The sequence below is a fragment of the Diabrotica virgifera genome, chromosome 4, assembly GCF_917563875.1.
Source record: "Diabrotica virgifera virgifera chromosome 4, PGI_DIABVI_V3a".
Classification (NCBI taxonomy): Eukaryota; Metazoa; Arthropoda; class Insecta; order Coleoptera; family Chrysomelidae; genus Diabrotica; species Diabrotica virgifera.
In genome coordinates this window covers 134290391-134302649 of record NC_065446.1, presented here as the reverse complement: position 1 = coordinate 134302649, position 12259 = coordinate 134290391, and positions in this window count along the sequence as shown.

Here is a 12259-nt window from a genome sequence, read left to right as displayed (position 1 = left end):
ACTCTTTAACCTAGTACTAGATGACGTAATAAAAAACTGCAAACACAAATGGAGAAAATATAATGTAGGATATTGGAAGTTGAGAATGATACAAATGAGAGAAATATGCTACGCAGACGACCTGGTGATCATTGGGGAGTCAGAAAAACAATTACAAGAAAATAAATATAAACATATTGAATGAAGAGCTAAAAATCAGAAACATGAAAATAAACAAAGAAAAATCAAAAACAATGATAACTGGAAGACAAAGCGGAAAACACAAAATAGAAGTAGATGGCAAGCAATTTGAACAGGTAGACAGATATAAGTATTTGGGGGTAATCATAAGCCGGAATGGAAAATTAGAAGATGAGATAAATGAAAGAATTGGAAAGACTGGTAAGCTGTACAATAGTATTAAGAGTAACTTTTTAAAAAAGAAAGAAATACCTAAGAACATAAAATCCGAAATAGTAAAAAAGATTGTGAAACCCACTCTAACCTATGCCTGTGAATCTTGGGCATTAACAAAAAGGCAAAAGAATAGACTAATAAGCACAGAAATGAGATTTTTGAGAACAATCTAGGGAAAAACAAGGAAAGATAAAATTAGAAATCAAACCTTTAGACAAAATCTAAAAATACACCCAGTTACAATAACAATCGAACAAGGAAAACTTAGATGGCTCGGATATGTTCCGAGAAGAGGAGAAGAAAAAATAGTAAGACAGGTATATGAAGCGAGAGATGTGGTAAGAAAGAAGAGAGGGCGACCAAGAAAGACGTGGACAGAAGAAGTGAGGGAAGCCGCCGTCAAAAGAGGAATAAAATGGGAGGAAACAAAAGCATTGGCCATGGATAGAAGGAAATGGAAGGAAATGTGGAAGAAAACGATGGAGAACCTAACTCCGTAACAACTCACACCGAAAGGTAGACGAGTTCTGGATTCAGTAAGTAAGTAAATATGTATAAAATGTGTGTGGACTGTATTTATCGTGGATCAAATAAACCGTATTTTAGTGCTGAAGCTGGATATTATGAGCTATTATTCTCGGGTGTTAAAATTATTTTATAAAAAATATCCCCATAATTAGATAGGAGGACAAATTCTAAGCAAAATTTGTTGTATAAAGTTATTTAAAAAAATCAAAATATTCTGAGTTAATAAAGATCAAAAATTTTAATTTTTCGTGAGAAGAATGCATGCTTTTAACCGATTTATCATAAATAACTCAAAAAATATAAGTTTTTATAAAAAAAGTTATTATCATCAAAATTGAAGCTAACAAAAAATGAAATAAACTCATTACTAAAAAAACCTTTTAATGCTGACTAAAAGTGAGTTTTAGGTAATTAAATGTATGTTTTCTTCGGCCAGTACCCAAATCTAAGTATTCAAGCTTAAATTACGGGAAAATGATGCATTTTATAACATAAACTTATCCTACATTTGTGAAAGTACTTAAAAATATCTATCAAATGAGATACCGAACAAGCTGATAGCATTAAAATTTATGCTCCAAAAATGCTTCAAACTTTTGGCTCAATCTTTTAAAAAAATTTCCAAAAAATGTTATCGTCTTTTTTTAAATAACTCCGTTAATTTTTAATGCAGCAAATTCTCCTCAAAACAATTTGAAAGATAATTCCAAAGGCTATTAAAATGCGGTGAATTAAATCTTTAAAACTCCTTACTTTTTTAAAAATCAAAAGTTAAATGGCCACGGTTACATGGTTGTTGCAGCAAAATTTAAGCTTTAAACGTTTCTATCTCGGTTATTTTCACCCTACAGAAATAGTAAAAAAGTAGAATATTTGATACAGAAAAAACTAAAATTTGATTGTATACCATTTTTCACATATATTGAGAATTTTGGAGTTATTATCAAATGAAAATAAAAATGACGATAATTTTAAAAATTCAAATTTTTTTAAATTATACCTTTTTTTTCGGAAATATGCATTCTAAACCGGTAAAAATTGTTGAAATCATTACTTATACTAGTACAAAGAAATTCTTGTAAGGATTACTATAAATTTTAATTTTTGTAGAAATTGCGTATGTTTAATTTTTCACTTCTTCTTAAAAAATTCGAAAGAGTTCTCTTATTTTTATCATAACTTGCTTAATTTTGATGCTATCAACTTCTTCTGGAGCTCATTTGATATTTATATATAGTATTCTGAAGTACTTTGACAAGTCTTTAGCTGGTATATTTTATAAAATGCATCGTTTTCCCGTTATTTAAGCTTGGATACTTAGGTTTGAGTACTCGTCGAACAAAATATACATTCCATTACCAATAACTCATTTTTAAATAACATTAGTTTGGTTCTTTAAGTGAAGAGTATATTCAATTTTTTATTTTCTGCAACTTTGATAATCATAACTTTTTTGTAAAAGCTCATAGTTTTTGAGTTATACGTGAAAAACAGCTCAAAACAAGCATTTTTTTAGGAAAAAAAATCTTTGATCTTTATTAACTCAAAAATTATTGATTTATATTAATGACTATGTATAACAAATTTTTGCTTAGAATTTGTCCCTCTATCGATTAATGGTAATATTTTTAATAAAATAATTTTCACTACCGAAAAGGGGTGGCATCCACCCCTAGGGCAAAAGCGCAAGTTGGCATGATGTCACCTTTATTCCATGAGGTATCCTCTAACTGCTAACCAATTTTCATAAAAATCAATGGAGGTTTAACGAAATCGGAGGTGAAAACCTTCAGTGACTGCATTATCATTTAATTAATTAATTTCGTCGATTATCGACAACGCCGGCAGCGGCCGAAATTCATTTCGAAAACGATACATACAACCTTCGTGGGCTTATGCTCAACAACTTTGCTACATGTCATCATATTATGAGGAGCAACTGAGCAAAACGCATTAAATTCAAAATATATGATTTCGAGTTATCGACAAAAACTGATTGAATTAAACCTAGTTAAAAGTAAATATTTTATTGACTATAGAAATTTATTACTAACGTTATTTTTGAGAGTAAGTTGGAGTTTTGTGATCAATTTCGGAGTTTTCAATTTTTAAAGCTTTCATTTTGTTGGATTTATCTCAGTTTGCTTAACCGTTGTGTAGATTTATAGCATTTTTCTCCATATGAATGGATTTATATCGTTTTTCTGAACTGTTGGTGGAATTTATGTCTTGTTGCCAAATAAACAAATACCTAAGTGTCGAAAATAAAACACCAATTTATGAAAACACTATTGATTTATAAAACAAAGCTTCTCAAATATGTAGACCTATATCATTTTCCAGACAGTCGCATTCCTTTTAAATTTCATCACCTGCATTATCAATATCACCTTCTCGGTTTTCTAGAATGTCCTTATACCATTTAAGGTGTTCTTCTTCTCCTTCCCAATAAATATTTGTTCAAGGATTTATTGCAGTTTGGTTAAACATGATGGATTGACGTTAGTTTGCTTGGTCTCTAAATGGGATTTAATGCATTTTTGTTTAATTTTGAATAATTAATATAGCAATATAATATATTAGTGGAGTCAATGAAGGTCTTCACCTCCGATTTCGTTGAACCTCCATCGATTTTCATGAAAATTGGTAAGTATGTAGAGGATGCCTCAAGAAACAAAGGTGACATGGTGCCAACTTGCGCTTTTACCCTGGGGGGGGGGGGATGCCACCCCTTCTCGGGGGTGGAAATTATTTTATTAAAAATAATACCACTAATCGATAGAGGGACAAATTATAAGTAAAATTTGCTATATAAAGTTATTTCAATAAATCAATAGTTTTTGAGTTATTAAAGATCAAAAGTTTTGATTTTTCCTGAAAAAAATCCATGTTTTAAAGCAGTTTTTCATAAATAACTCAAAAACCATAAGTTTCTTCAAAAAAGTTGTTATTACCAAAATCGAAGAAAATATAAAAATAAATAAGCTCCTTACTCGAAAAATCCTTTATTACATATACAAAGTGAGTTATATGCAATTGAATGTATATTTTTTTTCCGCGAGTACTCAAATCTTAGTATTCAATCTTAAATAACAGGAAAACGATGCACTTTGTTCAATATAGATATTAAACATTTTAATAAACTACTTAAAGGTAACTATCAAAAAGCTATATAAGAAGTCGATAGCATCAAAATTAAGCAAGTTATGATGGAAATAAGAGGACCCTTTCAGATTTTTTAGGGAAGAATGAAAAATTAAACATACGTCATTTCCACAAAAATTAAAATTTATAGTAACCCATTTAAAACTTTATTTATTCTAACATGAGTAATAACTTCAACAACTTTGTGACCGGTTTAGAATGCATATTTTTGAAAAAAACTACGATTAAAAAAATTAGAATTTTTCAAATTTTCGTGAATTTCATTTTCTTTTGATAATAACTCCAAAAATACTCGATATACTTAAAAAATGGTAGAGAACAAAATTTTAGTTCTAACTTTACTTAAGCTTTCTCTTTTTTTAATATTTTTTTACGACAAAAAATAACCGAGATAGAAACATTTAAAACCTAAATTTTACTGCGAGAACCATGTAACCGGGGCTCTTTCACCTTGTATTAAAAAAAATAAAGGATTTAGAAAGTTATTTTTAACACATTGTTATAGAACTTTTATTTAGCTTTGTAATGGTTTTTGGATAAATCTCATATTTCAAAATTTAACGGAGTTATTTTAAAAAAACCAATAACATTTTCTTCGAAAAAATTTTATAGCGGAGATTTTGTATGTATACAGGTTGTGGGAAGTCCAATTAGTCGTTTGTTGTAGGAGATACGAAAAAAGTTTATTTAGGTGAGATTGGGGCATAGATAATATCAGAATTTAAATACATTTCCAAATATACAGGGCCACCCATATTGACAGGGTGAAACAAAATTATCTTTTGTTTACTGGAACACCCTGTATATTTTCACATTTTTGGATTCTCCTCTATGTTTTATTTCTTAAAATATCAGGTTTTGTGATGTTATACGAAGTAGTTTAAAAGATAATTACGTTTTTATTTTTAAATTTCATAGCAATATAGTATAATTGTAGTGATTTGACATCAGAAAATCAATTTATATGCAAGTGATTTTTAGTATAATCTATTATTGTTAGAAATTATTAATCTAGCAAAACGTTTAATTTTAGCTAATACAGGGTTGGTCGAAACTGAATGAGTGTTTTCTCAAAGTTTGAGAGTATGAGTTTTCTCAAACGGAGCAGCCTGTAATGCCTGTAATGAGCATTGTAATGAAATGCTATTGTATGTCACTTTATTATTTCCCACCCTGCCAGTGAGAACTGAATTTATTTTTGAAATCCCTAACTTTATGTCTTTAATTATTTTAAATATTGTAAACGATTAAAAAACAATCAAATTAAATTGAAATGAATAACCAGTGTATATCTTCCACATTTACTTCATATTTAACGTAGCCTGTACCATAACATTGCACAGATTATTATCCCTGTATAGCAACGATATACCATGAATGTGAATTCATACTTGAGAAATGTCCTATATCCAGTCTCACAAAAAAAGGGATTCCTCAAAGATAATGTATATGCAGACAAAATCAGCCAAAGTGATTTGCGATATCTAATTAAAGGCCCTACCAAGTTGGTTTTGTTGAATATAGCATGGAAGCACGACGATACTTTAGTGATAAGCGTATTTTTCGTAGTAGCTATAGTATGTTGTTTTATATTATGTATTACCTATATTAAATTAGTTTTAGTATGTTTCGTTTATCTAAAAAAATATAAAACAAACAAAAATTCTGTTTTTCTTGTAGTTGTTTTTTCCTATAGATATTGTTTTATATTGTAGTAAATTGAATTTAGTTTTAGTATGTTCCGTTTGTTTGTAGAATTATATTTAATTAGATTTGCTTTAATTACTAAAATAAATAAATTTTCAATTATATTTTATGTATTTGTGGAAAAGGAAATCTAGCATTAGCGGTTACATTTCTATAACGGCCAATTGTTTTCTATTTTTAGTGGCCGTTATTGTCAGGATTTACTGTACCAATAATATTTTATTAAATTATGAAATATTATTTAAATAAAAAATTTATAAACTTGATAAAAGAAAATTTGCTTAGAATTTACTCCTCTATCTAATTATGGGGTTATTTTTAATAAAATAGTGTTCACCAATGAGAAAGGGTAACATCCACCCCAGGATAAAAGTGCAAGTTGGTACGACATCATTTTTGTTTCTTGAGGTATCCTCTAACTACTTACCAATTTTCATGAAAATTGATGGAGGTTCAACGAAATCAGGGGTGAAAACCTTCAGTGACTGCTTTTTGGAAATATAAAAGATTAATTTTTTTCGTGATTGTCGATTTGCTAATTTTCTGATTTTTGGTTGCTATAAGGTTTAAAAAATTAATAAAAATTATAAATCATGCACATAAATGTAAAAAAATATTTATTTTACTTAATTAAACGAGATTGCTTGAGCCAGAATGCTGAAATCTGCATTTTTATCATTAAAAAAAAAGGGGGATTTCACCCCTAAAATGCAGAAAGCGCAACTTGGTGCCATATCACTTTTGTTTTTTGAAGTATCCTCTAACTAATCAACAATTTTCATGAAAATCGATGAAGGTTCAAAGAAATCGTGGGTGAAAACATTCAGTGAATACACTTTTAGAAATATAGAAGAATAAGGTTTTCGTGAGTTTCGACTTGTTAATTTTCGGATTTTTGTTTGCTATAAGGTTTGAAAAATTTAAAAACAAATGTAATTCATGCACATAAATATAAAAAAAATATTTATTTTTCTTAATTAAACGAGATTACTTGCGCCATAATACGGAAATATGCATTTTTCACAATTTAAAAATTAGGGGTGTATTACACCCCTAAAATGCAAAAGCGCAAGTTGATGATATATATATATATATATATCTTTTATCTCTTGAGGTATCCTCTAACTACTTACCAATTTTCATGAAAATCGATGAAGGTTCAACAAAATAGGAAGTGAAAACTGACAGTGACTGCACTTTCAGAAATCTAAAAAATAATTTTTCAAAAGGGGTGTATTTCACCCTTAAAATGCAAAAAGCGCAAGTTGGCACTATGTCACCTTTGTTTCTTGAGGTATCCTTTAACCACTCCCCAATTTTTATGAAAATCGATGGAGGTTCAACGAAATCTGAGGTAATAACTCATATCCACCTTCATTGACTCCACTATATTGGATTTAAAGAAAATTGCCTAAAATTAATAGTTCACAATGAATATTAAACTAAACCAAGTACTTTTTACTATTTAATTAAAAAATGTCCAAAACTGGATTTAATGCTATTTGCTCATTTGCTCCTCATATATTATTATGATCAAATGCATAGTTTACGATTCCATAAGTGATATACACACAAACATCCATTTTTATTTATATACATAGAATTCTTTAGAGCAGTCGATATTGAAATCACGTCGACTACAATTTCATTATTCTATGGCAATTACCGGTAATTATTATTTATTAACAAAAAAATTAAAATATACAATAGCTATAGTTTCAAAGGAAAATCTAAAGCATTTATCATCGATTTAGTTTTTTTTAAGCAGAAATAAATGAATGACTAGCTTTTCTAGTAGTAGTATTACCCTGGCGGCCCTGGCGGCAGTAAAGCCTCATTATGGTAGATGGTAAGGGAGCAAATTATGCTAAATTTGCAGCCACTCGAGCGTTATGGGGACATATTGGGTTGTGATTATTAGATCCTAAAACCAAAAAAGTGAAATTTTCCATTTTTGTAAGGACTTTCCATTTTTTAATTTTATTTCAAACAATGGTTTTTTCCGATTATAGCGCCATCTATCCATAATTCGAAAAAATGTCTCGAATAAAATTTGCTTATTTTTACTTTTTACGTAAATAATCCAAATCTGCAATAAAAATTTGGGGGTCCCATTTAAGATTTTAAAGTAACCTACCACCCCACTTCCGTGGGGGGTAGTGTTTGGTACCATTCGATAGATTTTTCAAAAACATTTTGAAAGTGTATTTTGCAGTTTTTCGATCTGATGTTTATTTTACAAAATATCGCGGGGTTTGTATTTAAAATTTTAAATTTACCCCCCCCCTAGCCGCGGGGGGTCAGGTTTAGTACCATTCGATAGACTTTTGAAAAATATTGAAGACGTATGTTTTAGTTGTAGTACGTTCTTTAAAGGTAAAATATTGCAAAACCTCTAAATTTTAAAGAACTGCTTGGATTGACAGGAAATTTGGCATACACATAGCTAACAAGTCAAAGAAAAAAAGTGATATTGTGCCGATGTGTGCTTTTGCCCTAGGGGTGATTTTCACCCCAATTTTTGGGTGAAAAATATATGTTCCAAATAAGTCCGGAAATGGATAAAACGACTAATTCTAAGCAACTTTTGTTCTATAAAGTTTTTTCACCAAGTTAATACTTTTCGAGTTATTTGCGAGTGAATATGTTAATTTTTTTACAACATAATTACGTTTTCAGACGGTTTTCCGCAAATAACTCAAAAAATAAGTATTTGGTCGAAAAAAATTATTATCAAAAACATATATGTAGCACATAAAAAAGTGAAAAACATGGTGTATACATTAGGTCACTATACCTAGAAAAAGCAGAGTTATAGCTAATGGAAATAGGTTCATATTCGTCAAATTCCAAATCGAATATTTTAACGTGCCATAACCAAAAAACAAAGCACTTTTTTGGGCAAAACTCATGATAGCTTTTTTAAAGCGTTTAAAAAATGCTTATTTTTGTCTTTTTAAAAAAAAATTTAGCATCAAAAGTAAACAAGTTACGCTCAAAATAAAGTTGGTCCCTTTTTTTTTGGTAAGTAATCGGGAAAATCACCCCCTAATTAGCATTTCAAATGAACTTAATTGTTACCACTAGTTTTTTACTCGCGTATGTATTGATCATATGATCTGTAAGTTTCATCGGTTCAAAGTCCTTATTTTTGAAAGAGCTGTAGTTAAAATATCTTGAACGAGTCGCTTATCACGAGTGTATGCAAATTTAGAAACACCGAATCTTAACCAATTTTTGTCTTCAGAAAAACAAAAATTACAAAATATTCAGAAAAGTGAAGCCGACTTTTTTTATTGTTTAAGATTTTTGGTATCTCTAATAATTTATAAGTTATTTTGAAAAAAAAAACTTTTTTTCAAAATTAAAATTTTTAAAAATTTTATTTTAAAACTAAATTTTTTCAAAAATAAGTACTTTGTGTCGATAATACTTACAGATCATATAAACACAACATAAATAATGTATCCTGTGAAGCGGTAACGATTAATTTCATTTAAATTGCTAATTGGGGAGTGACCTTCCTGATTTTTTTTTGCCAAAACAAAAGGGTGCAACTTTATTTTGAGCTTAACTTGGTTACATTTGATGCTAGAATTTTTTTTATAAAATCAGAAATAAAGATTTTTTTTAAACACTTTAAAAAAGTTGTAATGTGTTTTCCCCAAGAATGCTTCATTTTTTGGATATTTCACATTGAATTACTCTATTTGGAATTTTTCGAATATGAACCTATTTTTCATTAGCTATAACTCTGCTTTTGCTAGTTATAGAGACCTAATATATACACCGTTTTTTTCACTTTTTTATAGGCTATAGTTTTGGTAAGAATATTTTTTTCGACAAAATGCCTACGTTTTGAGTTATTTGCGAAAAACCGTCTAAAAACGTGGTTATTTTGTTGAAAAATGAACATATTCACTTACGGTAGGGGAGAAAAGTATGCTAAATGTGCAGTCACTCGAGCGCTTTGGGGACCTATTGGGTTGTGGAGAGTAGGTCCTAAAACCAAAAAAAGTTAAGTAAAGTTTTCCATTTGAGTGGGCGCTTGCCATTTTTTAATTTAAGTTTTCATTTCCTGTTTTTTCAGATTATAACGCTATCTATCCATAATTCGAAAAAATGTTAAGAATAAAAGTTACTTATTTTTACGTAAGGAATCCAAATCTGCAATAAAAAATGGGGGCTCCTATTTAAGATTTTAAAGTAACCCCCAACCCCACTCCCGTGGGGGGTTGTGTTTGGTGCCATCCGATAGATTTGTTAAAAATATTGAATAAGTATATGTTACAGTTTTTCGATCTGATGTTCATTTTGCGCAATATCGCGGGATTCGTATTTAAAATATTAAATTTACCCCCACCCCTTTCCGTGAGAAGTCGTGTTTGGTACCATTCGATAGATTTTGAAAAAATATTGAGCACATATTTTTTAGTTTTTCGACCTGTCATTAATTTCGCCTTGTAAAATTTTGGGACTCACCCATTTCCTTACGCCCGGCTCAAATCGTCAGATTTTTTAAATATACACTCTTTTGCATGTACTTAACTTACCTTATCTTAATCTGACAGTTTCGAGTTTTTTAAGGATAGATTTTTTTTCGGGGCCCCCTTAACGATCTCCCCTGTGTTAAGAGCCAATATATGGTAGAAATACATCTGCAGTATACCAGGTTTCTCCCCATATAATAATCTGACGCGCTCGAGTAACTGCAAAAATCCCCGCTTGGGCTCAACTACCATTACAAATAACTCGAAAAGTATTGATTTGGTGAAAAAACTCTATAGAACAAAAGTTGCTTAAAATTAGTCAGTTTATCAATTTCGGGACTTATCTTGGACATATATTTTAAAATGTGTACCGATGTGTGCTTAAAAGCACACATCGGCACCATATAACTTTTTTTCTTTGACATGTTAGCTATGGATATGCCAAATTTCATGTCAATTCAAGTGGTTCTTTAAAATTTACAGCAAAAACCGTGAAAGAATGTACTATTGTTCGATCTAACGTTCATTTCGCGAAATACTCGCTTTTTTTGTGAAACTTTTTGACTCACCCATTTCCTTACGCTCCGCTCAAATCCTCAGATTCTTCAAATATACGCTACACTATTTTGCATGTACTTAACTTACCTTATCTTAATCTGACAATTTCGAGTATTTTTAAGGACATTTTTTTTTCGGGCCCCCCTTAACGAACTTCCATGTGTCAAGAGCCAATATATGGTAGAGGTACATTTTCAGGGTACCAGGTTTCTCCCCATAAATATGATAATCTGACGCGCTCGAGTAACTGCAAAAATCCACGCTTGGGTTCCCCTACCATTATATAGAGCTCCGAATTGAATATCTGAAATTTGGCAAAAAAACAATAAATTGTTTAACACGTTGACGGACAGTCCGTCAAATATATAGGCAAGTGTTGTGACACTATATGTATTTTGCAAAGTAGAATAGGGAAAAATGCAACGTATAGACGTTGTGAATGTTGTGAAGTTATTTCCTTGTGGCATTTTTATAATTAACTATTTTGATGGGAAATAAGCCACAATTCCATTAAAAGAAATAATTTTATTAAACGTTTCGACGCCCAAATCGGGTGTCGTTGTCAAAATATAAAATACAAAATACAATATACAAATATGTTGTTACTAAAAATTCTTCTTATAATTTATTTAATCTGACTCATTTATATCGGCAATTCAGACATAATATATTATACAATTTTAAGTAGAAGAATTTAAACTGGTATTGCCAATATTTATGAATTGCCGATATAAATAAGTCAGATTAAATAAATTATTAGAAGAATTTTTTACTAAGCATTTTTGTTTAATTTAGTAGTATTTTGTATTTTGACAACGACACCCGATTTGGGCGTCGAAACGTTTAATAAAATTATTTTTTTCAATTTAATTGTGGCTTATTTCCCATATAAATAGTTAATTACAATATCATACTCTAATAATCGACCGGTAGAAATACCTCGGAGCAATTATAAAACTCACCTTTAGCTCAAGATGGGGAGATAAAGGTCAGAATAGAAATAGCTTGAAAAGGATTTATAAAATACAATGTTTACAAATAAGAAATTGTGTAGGGGTATCAGCTTGATGTTCATCGAATATTATGTTTGGTCTAGTGTTGCCCAAATGCAAAATCAAGACGAGACTTAGACAGTCTTGGTCTTGGTCTTGCGCTAATATATCTGGTCTTGGTCTTGGTCTTGGTATTGCACTCTCGGTTTTTGTCTTGCAGCAAGAGTCTTGCAAGTCTTGCAGTTAACCATTAGCCAATTGCTATTTATTTATTAAGCGTTACTTTAGATCTTAGAACAACGTACAGTTCACAGATTCTAAAAGTGCCGATGGGGGATGGCGTATATTCGCAGTATTATAGTCGGTGTAAGAGAAATAAAATATTCGAAATCATGAAATAACAAATTTTATATTATTTGTTAT